Here is a 14,583-nt window from a genome sequence, read left to right as displayed (position 1 = left end):
CCAGGACACAGAAGCTTTTATTGTGAGGGCTGTTGGTGCCAGAGCAGCTGCAGCAGGGAGCTGGCCTGGGATGCTGTGGTTCAAATCTTTTTTTTTTTTAACACATTTGCTTTCTGTGGAGGGATTTTGTGCCAAATGAGATACCATGTGCTGGTGACAATCTTGCTGTGTGCCGTGTGGCTGGCACAGAGCCCGAGTGTATGTGCTGGTGGGTGGGAGTTTGTCTGTGTGCCTGCAGACCCCTGTCAGCTGAGTGCTGCAGGACATATGGGCTGAGCCACAGGTCCCCTGGGCTGCCATGGAAGTTGGGCAGTGGCACAGAGAGGGTCAAGAACTCCCTCCCTACAGCGTTTCCCAAAGTCTTTCCCAGCCATCCTAGAATCCTACAATAGTTTATGTTGGAAGGGATCTTAAGGATCACCTAGTTCCATGCCCCTGCCATGGATAGGGACACCTTCCACCAGACCAGGTTGCAGTGACAGAGCCCAAGGGTGGAAGGTGAGAGATGGACAGCCTTCAAATCTCTCAGCAAAGCCTCTTCCCTCCTCCCCAGCCACTCCATCCCATGAAAATATGTGTTTGTGCCTCCTACTTTACTATTGCTTAAACCCCTGGTCTCCACGACCAGCCCCACCTCTTTGCTGATTTGTTTTGCAGCTATCTGGGGAGGTGAGAGAAGGGGCAAAGAAGAGAAGGGGTTGGGAAAGGCATCACGGTTGTTGGAGTGAGTGGTCAGATCCCTGCTGTTGCCCTCAGGGGAGGCAGGGGCACCAGGCTGAGCGTGGGGAGCCCCAGCCAGCATCCACATCCCTCCATCACAGCTGTGAGGAGTCAAGGAGAGTTTAGTAAGTGTTGCATCAGCACAGAAAAACATACTTGGTGCAGAAACATCATGAGGTGAAATAAAAATTTTATACGTCTTTTCTTTTTCTCTCTCCCTCTTTTACGCCTCAGCAGCACACACTGAAGTTGTCTGGGTGGATCTGGTCTCTGCACTCGGGTCATTTTATGACTGTTCTTGCTGTTTTCATGGGAGTCAAGTGATTTATGTGCATCTTTGCAGATCTGGGCCTTTAGCTAATATCGAAGTGCACACCCACGCATGCCACTATGGCAACATCTAATAACCCCAGTGTAGAAAAATATTTCCTTTTCATTGTAGCAGTTAAGCTGGAATTTCTGAGAGGACTGATGGCATGAAGTGCAGAACTCCCACCCAGGTAAATAAGAGCTGAGCATGTTATTCTTTCCAATTCCCTTTTTGACGAACTCCTTGGAGCGTGTCTCTGCTGATGGAGGATTGTGTGGGGAGAGGAGGCAGCTAGAGCCTGGGTGGCTTCCTCACAGCCATTCCTGCTGGTACTTTGGAGCATTTAGGCACCACCCCAGAGCTCATGTGCTGGGAAAAGCCATCTTTCCAGTGCTGTGCAGAGCAAGGTGGTGCCGGATGAGGAGGATGCTGAGATCTGTCCCCAGCTTTCCTCCATAACTGACTCACCCCAGTGTGACTGCAGGACTTGAACTCTGTTTTGGCAGCTCTGGCTCCTAACCCTGCTGCCTGCAAGGGTCACATCTTCCCTAGAAGAGGTTTGCACTGTGGTGATGATGGTGAGATCCAGCTGGTCCTAGGCTGGGCTCTTGGTCCTCAGCAGTCAGGTGCCAAATGCTCAGTGTGCTCCAATGGTGCTGGTTTGGTACCAGGATTTAGGGTCCAGCAGAACCATTTGGTCCCAGAATGTTGCCTCTCCCTGGGTCACGCTGAGGGATGTTATGTGTGGGTACCTGGGGGAGATCCCTGAAGGTGTTTTGAATCCTGGGGGAGGGAGGGGAGGAATTAAATAAAAATAACAGAATGTTTGTACCCCCCATAGCCAGCAAAGTGGGATTAATGAAATTCTACAGAGGGCAGAGGGAGGGCGGGCAAGGACACAGTCAGCAAAAATGGATCTGGATGGCTGTAGGGAGGGGGTGGAGGAAGATGGAGACACTGCCCTGCACAATTAGCTGGACACTGACTATATTTGAAGCCCCTTCCAGCCTCAAAGGCCCTCATTCAGTACCCACTTGGTTTCAACAATTAGAAAGACGAAAGAGCATCTGTCATGCAAATTGCATGGTAGGACGGATGCCCAGTGTGAGGTCCTGCACTGGCAACCAGTGGTTCTAAACAAACAAACAAAAAATGTCCTTTTCAGTCAAGAGATCTGCTGTTGGGGTGTCTCCAAATGCCTGTGCATTGACAGAGTAAGGTTTTTTCCTCAGGGTGTCCCTCCAGAGCTGGGCTGTGCAGCGAGAAAAGCTGCTCTGCTGTGTGCATCATGAGTTAATTACCAACTTCTGATCACATCTTGTGTGGCTGCCTCACAGGCCATGTCCTGTCTGTCACTGTGATGTGATGAAACTTGGTGGAAAAGCTCATTGTTCTGGGTTTTCCAGAGCAACTGTGGCTGCCCCATCCCTGGAAGTGTCCAGGGCTAGGTTGGATGGGGCTTGGAGCAGTCTAGGATGGTGGAAGGTGTCCTTGCCCATGGCAGGGGGTTGGACTGGATCATCCTTATGGTTGCTCCCAACCCAAACCATTCCATGATCTTCTGTTAAGGAACTCCTGCAAACAGTTCTGGAGTGCCTTGGAGGACAGTCATGGAAGCATTTGCATTGGAGGGAATCTTCCAGACCATCTAATTTCATTTTCCCTGTCATGGGCAAGGACATTTTCAAGAACATCAAATGCCCATCCAGCCTGGCTTTGAGTGTTCCCAGTGTGGGGTATGAACCATTTCTCTGGGCAGCTTGTTCCTGAGGATGGGTTGGGCAGCAGAATTCCAGAGGCTGATCTGTTGCCGTTAAGTCCATGGTGATGCTCCTTCTTTGCCACTGGATAAATGTCAGCTCCTGTTACAGAGTGCAGGAGGAGAAAAGATCCCAGATGGCCTCTCAGTTTGAAATGTCAGATGGATAGGAAAAATGGGTTTTCACTCCTACCTACTCATCTCATGTAGGGATTGATGCAGTTGGGGGTAAAGCCACAACAGCATCTTGCCTTTATTCAGGGCACCTCCCTGTCCCCCAGGGAGAGGGGTGGGAAGGATGCCAGTTCCTGTTCACTGAGTGCCTGAGGAGAAATATTTTCCAGATTTTCTTAAGTTACATGATAAAAACAGGCTTTGGGGGTCGATACTGCTGAAGCATCAGTGACAGGGAGCACTGCTGGAAGGGCAGGCAGGATTTCGTGGGAGAGCATGGGCTTGGTGGATGCTTTCATGTTGTAGTCCAAGGCAAGACCCAGTGGTGGCTCCCATTTGGATCATGTGGAGACCCTCGTGGAGTGGGTTGTGGGTTGTCCTCCTCTCAGAGGTTAGGATTGCTGGGGGGAAAAGCCCTTCTGATGGAATAAAGAGAAAATGAGGAGGTGACTCTCCAAACAAGTTCTGTAGGCACTTGCTTGGAAAGCAAATGACTGATTTCTCCTCTTGAGGGTTTTCAGATGCTCCTCTCGTTCAGCTTTGCTGGACAGTTTAAAGGAAAACGCTGAGAAAGACGAAATTTTCTATTCAGTCCTCTCAGTTCATTCCCTGCAGCTCGAGGAAGGCTCCCTGGAAGGTCAGTGGCAGCTCCTGCAGTAGCGTGATGGGCTCATTTCCCTTTCGCCCAGCGCAGACAGCCCCGTCTCCAGGCCCTGCTGTCACGGTGCAGCTGTGCGAGTGGCAAAGTGCAGATGCTCGTTTTTCTTTACGAGCTGGCCGAGCCTTCTGCCGTCCCCCAGCCTTGGCAGAGGCGGCTGCAGCTCCACGCACGGCATCTGCCGGAGCGCCCGGGGGGCTGGCAGGGTATGAAAGGGAGGTGCGGGGCCAAGCGGGACTGGATGTGGCCTCGGCATGGCTTGGGAGCAGATCCCGGTTTTTTCCCTTCTTCCCCCGTGTCTGTTTGTGTTGGATGTCCCGGCAAATTGTGCCCTCTGCAGATGGGCTTTGACCTTGGCTGCCACCCAGGCTTGCTCTGCTGGGGCAGGTAGAGATAGGATGGATTTGCAGCCTTTGCTCGGCCCGTGGGTGGAGCATTTTCTAAATATGAGGTCTGATTTATGCCTGGTAACTACCTTTTTCCACTGTAAGGAAAGAAAAAAAAATAAATTGGTAATTTATTTTCCCAGGGTTGTGGGAAACTGCACTTACTTGAGCTTGAGGTAACTTCAGCTGAGCTTGTTGAAATCTCTGATACATCCCAAGGCTCCTGAGTTCAGAAAATAAAAATAAAACAGGGATAACAATCCCACTGTGCCCTATGAAAGACAGAATGGGGCAAACAGCAGGAGTTTGGGGAGTTTTTTATCTTGTACATGGATGTGCTTGATGGAAAATAAACGCACTACAACTTTAAGGCTTTGCCTGCAGCTAAATATAAGGGTGTGCTGGCTCCACCCTGCTGCTCTGTTAGGGATACAGGCATTTATTTTTCTGGGGTGGGTTTTTGCTTTATTTTTTTCCTTCTTTTTTTTTTTTTTTTTTTTTTTTTTGGGTGAATCTCCACCACGAAATAACCGACAGTTTAAGCGAGTGGTCCTGGAGCGTGCAGGAGAGGTACCTCCTAACACTCTCCCCATGGAAAGTTAAAGGATTGGGACTTGACCAAATTTCAACTTTCATGTAAGTGCTGCGTGCTGTTGTCTGATGGGGAGATGAGGATGGCAGGGATGAAGTATTAAGACAGCAATTTACTGTTTTAACCTGACTTTCCTGAGCCCCCAGCCTGCTTGGTGTTGGGCCAACAGCCAGGTTAGCCTGGGGGAAGCTGAGCTTTGTGGCTTGGGGATGGTCAATCCTGAGGGGATGATTATTATTTTCCTAAATTTTTTGGTTTTATTTTAGGTGAAAGCTCTGTTGGTGTTGTTAAAACTCAGAGAGGTGGCGGCAGGGTGTGTTTTCAGTCAGCATTTTCTCAGTTTAAACTTATTTTTCTCTGACTTTCTGTTTGGGATAGAGAAGCCAGTTTCATCTCCATTTTCTATAATCATCTGCTTATTTTATTAGCTTTTTCCAAAAGGCTGTATTTCCCCCGATGCCTGGCCACCTGTTTTCTATGAGCTGCTGAAGGTCTGAGCTCTTGCTCCGCGTGTGCAGAGCAGATTTCTTTCAACAAGCCAAAAGAAACGACACAGCTATAGACTAAAAAGGGCAAAAAACCCCACATGCTGTGCTATTTTGGTAGTAGCAAATTATGTGTCCTACAAATTACCATTGGTTATGAACATTGTCCGTCTGTCTGGATGACAATGTCCTGCTTTCAGACCACTGCTAATACGTTTAGAATTAGGATAATACTCATTGAACTCCAAAGCGGCTCCTCTTTTCTTCGCCCTGATTTATTCCTACCAGCAAATGTCACATGCAAGTGGAAGTTTTATGGCTGGATAATTCACAGCCTGTTGGGCATCTTATTAGGAAGGGCTCGGACTTTTAAAAAAAGTGACTTGAGGTTGTTCTTTTGGTGTTGGGAAAGTATGCCTTCCCTAGGTTTTCTTGCTTGCTGACTTTCTAAAAAAATTTTTTTTCTTTTCTTAACCTCACCCTTTTTTCTTTAGTTTTTGCTCTCCCTTTCTCTTCCCCTCTTTGTTTTCTCATCCCCCTTTTTTTTCCTTCCTTTCCCCCATTTTCTTTCCCCGTTTTTTTTGTCTCCCCTTTTCTTTTACACCTTTTGCTTCACTCTTTTCTTCCCCTTTTCTTTCTGTCTTTCTTTCTTTCTTTCTTTTCTTTCTTTCTTTCTTTCTTTCTTTCTTTCTTCTTTCTTCGTTCGTTTCTTTCTTCTTCTTTCTTTCTTTCTCTTTCTTCTTTTTCCTTCTTTCCTCTTTCCTTCTTCCTTCTTTCATTCTTTCCGTCTTTCCTTTTTCCTTCTTTCTTCTTTCCTCTTTCTCTTTCCTCTTTCTTTCCTTCTTTCTTTCTTCTTTCTTTCCTTCTGTCTTCCTTCTTTCTTTCCTTCTTCTTTCCTTCTTCTTTCCTTCTTTCTTCCTCTTTCTTTCCTTCTTTCTTCCTTCGTTCTGTCCTTCTTTCCTTCTTTCCTTCTTCTTCTTCTCCTTCTTGCTCGTATCCTCTTTACCCTCCTTTCGCTATTTCTTGTCTTTCTCTCTCTCTTTCTTTCTTTCTCTCTTCTCTCTCTCTATTTTTCTCTTTTTTCTCTCTCTTCTCTTTCTCCTTCTCTCTTTCTTCTTTCTCTCTCTTCTCTCTTTCGTTCCCTCTTCCCCTTTCTCTCTGTTCTCTCCGTTTTTTTCTATTTTCCCGTATTTTGCTTCCTATTTTTTTTTATTTATCTTATTTTCTCTGTTCTTTCCCTTTCATTCTTTCCAGTGGAGCACAAGTAGAACTGATGGCTTGCTCACCTTTCTGAGCTTCGTAAACATCAGCTCTGAAGTACGACTCAAGTCCACAGTGAGGACTGTGGTACTGTAAGAAATAGATGTGACACTGTAAGAAATAGGTGAGGATTGCAAATAAGGATTTCCCCACTACAGTATCACAAGCACATTCACCTTTTGATATGCCTTTCAGAGGTGGTTCATGCCTATGTCTTGACCCGTGGCTGGTCTTTTTGAGCAGTGTACAGTGGATACCCTAAGCAGATATTTCCAGATGTGGCATTGCATGGGTGTTCATGGGCAGGGGTGGCAGCAGGGTGAAGCCTCTGGTGCTCCAGCTCAATGATAGGGTGTCTGTGTGTGTTGGGTGAATCCCAGCACAGGAATACCCAGCAGGCAGCTTTGTCCTCTCCCACAAGTCCTCTCTGGGCCAGAGTGTCCCCTGCAGCCACGCCAAGGGCAGGTTATGCCCTTTCCAGCTGCAAGGCTTGAGAACAGATGGTGTCTTGTTCCACTTTCACACCACCCCTGGCTTCCTTTCCAATTTTCCTGAGTCATCTTTTTCACAAAAGGGATTGAAAGGAAGAGACTGGCATGTCCATGGGGGCAGGTAGCTTTTTCCTTCCCGTGCTGCCTGGCACCCTGCAGTTGGAGAGTGTCTGGTTGGTGTTTCTGCAGCGTCTCTCTGCTGTGATGTGTCTGTGCTTCTCCTCTCTGGGGTTTTCCATGCCGGTTATCTGTGCCAAGCAGGAGACAGGAGGTGAGCTGCTTTGCTGACTGTCTGGGAGGAAAACACTGCTGTGGCCTCGTTTTGTCTCAGATGGATTCAGGAGATTCAGGCAAAGTTCCGTGATGAATTCAAAGACCGCTTCCTTCCTCCTCTTCCTCCCCCTTCATCTTCCTCTCCTTCTCCTTGTCCTCCTCTGCTTCCTCTCTTGGTGCTTCCTTTCTCTTTTCCTCCTCTTCTTTTTCTCTTTCTCATCTTCTGCCTTCTCCACCCCTTCCTTCCTCTCCACCTTTTCCTTCTTTCCCCTCCTTTCTTCCCCTCTCCCCCTCCTTCCTCTCCTTCTCCTGCATTTCTCTCATTCTTTTCTCTCCTTCCTTCTCTCCTTCCTCCTACTCCACCTCTGTCACAACCACTGCCACATGCTGGTGCTGCTGCAGGATCCAGATGCTGCACAAATCCAGAGCAACATTCCCAGCTCTGACTGTCCACAACCCTTATCCCGTGCCAGAGCTCTCTTCCCCTTGCAATGCAGTGGCAGCTTTTGCAGAAGGGAGACCCCAGAGCATCCCAGCAGAGGGCTGGTGCTGTGGGAGCCCCAGGAGCACTTTTGAAGGCTCCTCCCTTCAGTTCCCAGGGGTGTTTGTTGCCAGGATCAGTCCCACTGTCACCCTCCAGTTGCTGCTGGGGTGTCTCAGGGCTTTGGTGGCCAAAAAGGACAGCAGCTTTGTATCTCCTGGTTTACACCTGTGGGTACCAGAAAGGTGTGAAACCCCGTGATTGTGAAGGTCCTTTCAGAGGGCTCCTTGCCCAGGAACCCATTTTCAAAAGTCTTCTATCCACTGCAGGATGAGGGCAGGGCTGGCTGGGCTGCATCCTCAGATGTTCAGGAGCTGCTTTGGGTGGTGTTTCAGGTCATAAAACCCAAGTGCTGTGCCTGGAAAGACAGACTGCTGCCACAGCATAAACAAATCTATAGAGCCCAGGCTGCCAACAAACTCACCATGTGCAGTGTGTGTGTTTCTCCACCTCTCTTGTGCTTTCCTGTCCAAACTGAGAATGGCTTGGGCATTGAGGGAAAGTCCTGTGGGGAGAGGCTGAAGGAGGTGGGGGGTCTCAGCCTGGAGAAAAGGAGGCTCAGGGGGGACCTTGTGGCTCTGCACAGCTCCTGACAGGAGGGGACAGCCAGGGCTCTGTTCCCAGGGAACAAGGATGGGAGGAGAGGACATAGGCTGCACCAGGAAATGTTCATGTTGGACATGTGGAATTTTTTCACACAAGAGGGGGTTAAAAAATTAGAAGAGGCTTCCCAGGGAGGTGTTGGAGTCCCCATCCCTGGGGGTGTCCAGGGAAGGCCTGGACAGGGCACTCAGTGCTCTGGGCTGGTGACAATGCGGGGATCAGGCATAGCTTGGACTCGATGATCTTGGAGCTCTTTTTCAGCCAAGATGATTCTGTGATTCTCTGATTGCTGTCCTCTGGAGAGATTATGTGTACAGGTGGCAGGTCCCTGTTACTTACAATGAGCCTCACATGGAGCTGGGACTGGCATGAGGTGGCACTAGAGCTTTGTCTGAGCCTTTTTCATTCCATCTGCGTCAGACCCCTGGAGCAGGAGTGAATCTGCTGTCCTCCAGGTGGTTTTGGAGGAGCTGTGTAACAATTGCTGGAGTGTGGATGTGCAAATCCCTCCTTACAGGTCCCTGAACTTGTGGCAGTGGGTAGGAATGAAAGGCTGTTTTTGTTGAAGGATTGATGAGCTGTGGCTGATGCTGCTCTTTTGTACACCTTTTCCATCCCCTGATGGGTAGGGTGCAGTGGCCACTGGCAAACTGAGCAAAAGCTCTGCAGAGCGCCTGGAAAGGGCTGTGTTCGTGTGTGTATGGGCTGCAGAGGGGCAATGCACACCCACTCGGGGGTTAGCAGTGCTTAGAAATGGAAGTTCTCCTTTGGAAGCCTGCTTGAGCACCATTTCCCGAGAGTTGCCTAATTTAAATCATCTTTGCTCTGTTTTGTCCTATCCATTATTTTCAGCTGTCAACATTAAGTGCCACAAAGACCCTGTAATAGGCTTCTTTCTGCTTCCCTCTAATAATCCCAGAAACAGTCACTGGGCCCTTTGTCTGGGGCTCTGTGATGGCTCTCAGTGTTCAATTTGCTGGAGAGGAACCACTTTGTGGAACAGTAGGACAATCAGTGAGGCAGTGGCTCAAGTGCTGCCATCCTCCCTTTGAAGAGGCAGGAGAGGAGCGAGATGGAATTGTGTTTTGCCCATCATGGTTAATGACTTCTTAGAAAAGCTTCAGTGGCAGCTCAACAAAAGTGATCCTGGCTTACAAAAATAGATGCATTTAATTTGCCCCAGAAGTTGTTGGGGTTTAGAGTGATCCTTGGAGCTGAATGAGAACAGTGAGATCTGGTCTTCAGGTCTAGGTTAGGACTCGGAGTCCGTGTCCAGGAGGGTCCAAGCCTTGTATGTCATGGCCAGGATGAAATCCAGCAGAGGTAAGTATTGCCAGATTTTCTAGGCTTTTTTAGGCATTGGCAGGATCCAGTGAAAGGTCTTTACACTGATACGAGGTCCACTAAAGAAGAGGTGAAAGGTGAAACTGCAGGGTCCTGTCAATGCTGTGGATCCATCTTTGGCAGTCCTGCAATCTTACGTGTCTTCAGGGATGCCTGCTTGGGGCTGGGGGTGAACCAGGAGGCTTCCTGAGGGCTCTTTCAGTACTTGGATGCTGCAGACTTTATGTCTTCCTTGGGGCAGTATAAGGCATTCCATGCCTAACTCAGCATAGATTGAGGAATCTTTACCATGGTTTCTTACTCCTCGTCTTTTACTGAAGTAGAGAAACAGCAAGATGATTCCTTTGATGCATTTCCATTGCATGAAATATCTCAAAACATCCAGCATTCCATGTGATTCCATACGGATTTTGTGCTAAGTTTTACTCATCTTACTTGGGCTGCTGCCCTCAGCCATGCCCATCTCCTGCCCCTTCTGCCATCAGGTCATGCTCCAGGTCTGCCTTCCCAGTCTGAGGAACTCTGATTCAAAAATCTGCTTCCAAATTTCTGCTTCACATATTCCCCTTGTCAAGGGATCAGTTCAAGGCAGCTGAAAGTACCCAGAGTACAACTAAAAGTACCCTAACAGTGCTGCACTGGGTATTAGAAAGCTGTTTGTCTTTACTGGTCAAGAATGGCTCTGTGACAACCTTCTTCCAGAGATTTTAGGGGGAGTAAAGGTGTGAAGATGGAGCTTGGTGTGATTTTGAGGAGCTCCTCCATGCGCTGCCTGTCATACCTTTCTTGCTCAGCCCTCTTGATCCTGGAAGTGAAAGGTACCAAGATGGAGGGAGTCAGGGATGGCTCAGAAAGCAGGTGAAGAAGACTAATAATTCAGCTTTTCTACAAGTGCATAAATTAGCTATTATGGTGGGAACATAAATAATGAGAAGAAAAATAAGTTTTCAAGTACGTGTTGCAAGGAGAAGTAACTTTGATTTTTAAATTTGAGCTGTGCATGCAGAATCACAGGATGGTTTCTTCTGAGTCTATTTATCCTGAAACTTAATTCTTACAGGGACCATTGTCAGGGTGGGGTTTTTTTTGGGGTTTTTTTTTTTTTTTTTTTGCATTGATTTTATGTTGACTGGTGCAACACTTAATCTGCCACCACTCTGCTCAGACCCTTTGCCTGCTGCTTGGCTTTCTTGAGTCCTACTGGAGTGTCTGATGGGTTTTTCTGGCCTCGAAGCCTTCTTCTACTCTGTGCTAAGACAGCAGCTTTAGGAATGAAAAACGAGTTCAAAAATTATATTAAAGAAAAGCTGTTGGTGTAACATGATTTTTGCTCAGTCCCATATGGCTTGGGGGTCCTAGGTTCATTAAAAAAAACCCACTTAAAGTGTGCTCTGCCTCACAAATGTCCCACAAATATCCCCTTAATGTTAGTATGGCCCACGGCTTCACCTGGGTGCTTTCCATGAAGTCCCAGATCTGCAGTTGGGTGGAAAGCTAAAAATCTAAGGAAAACTGTCATGACAAAATCCAGGCTTGTGTTAGCCCATTTGGTTGTAGAAAGAGAAGTTGCACACTGGACCTCTGAGGAATCCCAAAGGAAAAGAAAAATAGTGTGTTCGAAGAAGGGAAAAAAACCCCAAAAATTGCTGGAAGTGTTGAAGGCAGTCTCATGGGCTTGGGATGGTGTGAGCACTCAGCTCTGGCAACGGCTGGCAGTAAAGCTGAAGCTGTGGTTGAGGAGAGAACTCACCCTTGGGCTCTTCCTTGGAGTCAGGGAAGGTGGATTGTTTTCTGGTGATGAAATTTCCTATTGAAAAATTGAATGTTTCCTTCTCTCCCTTGTGAATGGGACGCCCGGGAAGCGAAGCACGCTGGTTCCAATTACCAGCACAGCCAGCCCAAGTGCTGCAGTCAGTCAGGAATTTATACCTTTTCATACATTCTAGAAAAGAGAAAAACTTTTTTTAATGATTATTAGTTTTTTATTCTTTTTTCTTTTTCAATGTATGTAATGAATTCAAAGCGGGAGCCCAGCCTGACTGCTTTTGATTTGTTCCCATATTAATGTTTTATGTCTGAATATGTGCCTGGTCACTCAAATTAGTCAAACTTGCTACTGCAGTTGAGCCCAAAAATATGGTCCCAATCAATGCAGGCTCATTGATAGGGCTGGAGCACCTCTCCTGTGCAGACAGTCTGGGAGAGCGGGGATTGTTCAGCCTGGAGAAGAGAAGGCTCTAAAGTCTCTCCAGTGACCTGTTTGTGGCCTTTCAATACCTAAAGGAGGCATAAAAGAAAAAAAAAAAAAAAAAAAAAAAGAGTTTTTAGTAGATTGAACAAAGGGTGATGGTTTTAAACTGAAGAAGGAAATGACTAGAATCTAGGAATTCAGACTAGATGTAAGGAAGAAATTTTTATTGGGAGGATGGTGGGGCCCTGGCACAGGCTGCCCAGAGAATTGGTGGGTGCCCCATCCCTGGAAGCGTCTGAGGTTAGGCTGGACAAGGCTTGGAGCAATGTGGGATAGTACAAGGTGTCCAAAATCCCTTCTCCCAGGCCTTTCCCTGCTGCATGGGCAGGGTGGATGGCCTGATTTACAGGCAGTGCTGGCTGGTGTGAGCTGTGACTGCAGATGGGCCCGCAGGCTCCAGCTTTGCATGATGCCTTCTGCAGATACCTGGCAGAGCACAAAGACCTCGTTAAGGCAGCCAGTTTGGCTGCAAGTGCACACCCCTTCCAGGGCACAATTGGATAAGTGGTGCTCCAGGACCAGGCTGCTGCACCCCCACGTTCCAGCTGATATTTAAAATAAGAGCGTACATCTCTGTCATTGTTTCCATCCAGGGTTGCCTTCAGCTCTTCAGGCAGGATCCCTGCTTTCCTACAGGGTTACACAAAGCCTCAACAGAGGCAAAACTTGCCCTGCAGTGTGAGACAAGGGGCAGCAGGCAAATCATGGAATCACAGAATCCTTTAAAATGGGAAAAAGATCATTGAGTCCAACCATTCCCCCAGCTCTGCCAAGGCCACCACTAACCTGTGTCTCAACATGGCTTTTAAATCCCTCCAGGGATGGGGACTCCACCAGTGCCATGAGCAGCCTGTGTCAGGGCTGGGCAAAACTTTTCACTAAGAAATTTTCCCCAGTATCCCATGTAAACCTGCCCTAGTGGAGTTGGAGGCTTTCCCTCTCATCCTGACCCTTGTTCTGTGGGAGCAGAGCCCAGTCCCGCCCTGGCTGCACTCTCCTGTCAGGGAGCTGTGGGGAGGGAGAAGGTCTGTCTCCTCTCAGACTTCTTTTCTCCAGGAGTAACTGGCTGGGGGAGAATGAAAGAATACACAGAGCAGCTTACAATGTATGGAAATGTTGCATATACATGTGTGTGATTGCAGGAGATTCCCGTTGCATGGTTGTGTTACTGGGAGTACACGGTCATTAGGAGTCATCTGCAGTGGGAACACCTGCAGGGCCAGAGTTAAGGGTGATTATGCAGCCCAGCCCTAGCTTTTCTTCACTTTGGAGAGCTGCACAGCATAATTTCATCATGGATTTATATACAGCTAATTGGCATATAGTTTGATATGCAAATAAAACCATATAAATATCAAGAGAAGGACTTAAAGCTGTGCTTTCCACTGTCACGCTACAATCCTTGCTTTTCTGGTCAGTCTAATCTACTCGATTGCTCCTTTCATCATCTTGTGTTTTGAAGGCATGATATCTCTTTCAAAGAACATCTGTCAGACGTATATTAATTAGTTAATTTTTCTGCATGGAATGTAAACACGAGGGTGGAGAACCCAAAGCCCTGAGGATCCAGTGAGGTGTGTGGCCAAGTAATTATTTTGGGGTAATGCAGAGATGTGGCCTGTGCTCAGTCTATAAAGGCTAGAAACAGGTTTTCTACCAGATATAGTCAGTTTATGCTAAAGACTGAAGTGAAATTTTCTTGATGTGGGCACTAGAGCCTGTGTCATAGACACACCATCGAGATGGCATTTCCAAGCTGAGCTTTCTAAGCCAAAGATGCTACTGGCAGTGGTGCTGAAGTATGTTTAAATTCAGTTTTTAATTAAGAATATTAAGTTTAAGTAGTTCAAGAATGGAAGAAAGCATGGAGAGAGCCAGTATTTTTATGTTGAAGGAAAATTTAAGGTGTAAATTTCTTAGCTGGTAGCACCAAGTTTCACTCCTGAACTGGGGCTGCCTGGCTGCTTCTCATGTGGTTCACACTGAGAGACAGATTTACTGGGATTTTTGTGTTTTGTTCTTGGGTGAATGTCTTTTGCTGCGAGTCTTCAATCAGATCTATTTTGTGCAAAACCACGAAATAGGTTTTTGTGTGAGGGGACTGTGGTGCCATGTACATGCACAGCAGTTGGGCTGGAGAAGAGCTTGGTGTGCAGTTCTGGGGCCAGATCCAGTGCTGGCAGTAGGGCAGAGGGGTGCATTGAAGCAGGGCCATGCACAGGTAGGTACAGTACAGGAATTCCCAGAGGGTTCCCCAATCCCAGAGCACATCACTGGCACTGGAGCATGTCTTGCCATTGGGGACATTCAGAAGTCCTGCTAAGTCAGGGTGGTCTCTGTCAAATCCCTCCTTGGCCCCTCTGGCTCTCTTGGCTGAGGTGTCCCCAGGCTCCCTGGTGGTCACTGAGCTGGGTTCCCATTTCTGAGCCTGTGTGGGACAGCTGCCCCTCTGTTCTTGACAACAAGGCTCTTCCCTTTGGCACTAAACAACCTGCAGTGTCCTTTCAGCAGGATGAATTTTGGATTTCTGCAGGTTGCACCAAAGCAGTGTTTAACTCCCATCATCTGTCTTTACCACTTCTGCCTTTCCTTATGTGTCTTTTTAATTTTTCTTTTTTTATTTGCTTCCTGGCTTCCAATCCTCTTGCTAATGTGTTCGGTGTGGACTATTAACATATCCCAACAGGAGCAACCCTACTTATGTTTTCCTTTTGGAGTAAGGATTAGGGAATACCC

The 14,583-nt window shown here is 47.6% G+C and overlaps 1 protein-coding gene across 3 annotated transcripts in view; it reads left to right on the top strand.

Moving 5' to 3' along the window:
• The window catches only part of ZBTB7C (zinc finger and BTB domain containing 7C), a 157,279-nt gene that overhangs the window by 41,825 nt on the left and 100,871 nt on the right, over positions 1–14,583 (top strand). The window contains exon 1 of one of the 3 annotated variants that reach the window (XM_050986723.1): positions 4,559–4,643. The exons of the other annotated variants lie outside the window; for them this stretch is intronic. The gene's annotated coding sequence lies outside the window, so the exon portion shown is untranslated. Of the gene's footprint in view, positions 1–4,558; positions 4,644–14,583 lie in introns of those variants that run through there. 3 annotated transcript variants of the gene reach the window in all.

Source organism: Serinus canaria, chromosome Z (genome assembly GCF_022539315.1).
Source record: "Serinus canaria isolate serCan28SL12 chromosome Z, serCan2020, whole genome shotgun sequence".
Classification (NCBI taxonomy): Eukaryota; Metazoa; Chordata; class Aves; order Passeriformes; family Fringillidae; genus Serinus; species Serinus canaria.
This window is presented reverse-complemented; position numbering and strand designations above follow the sequence as displayed.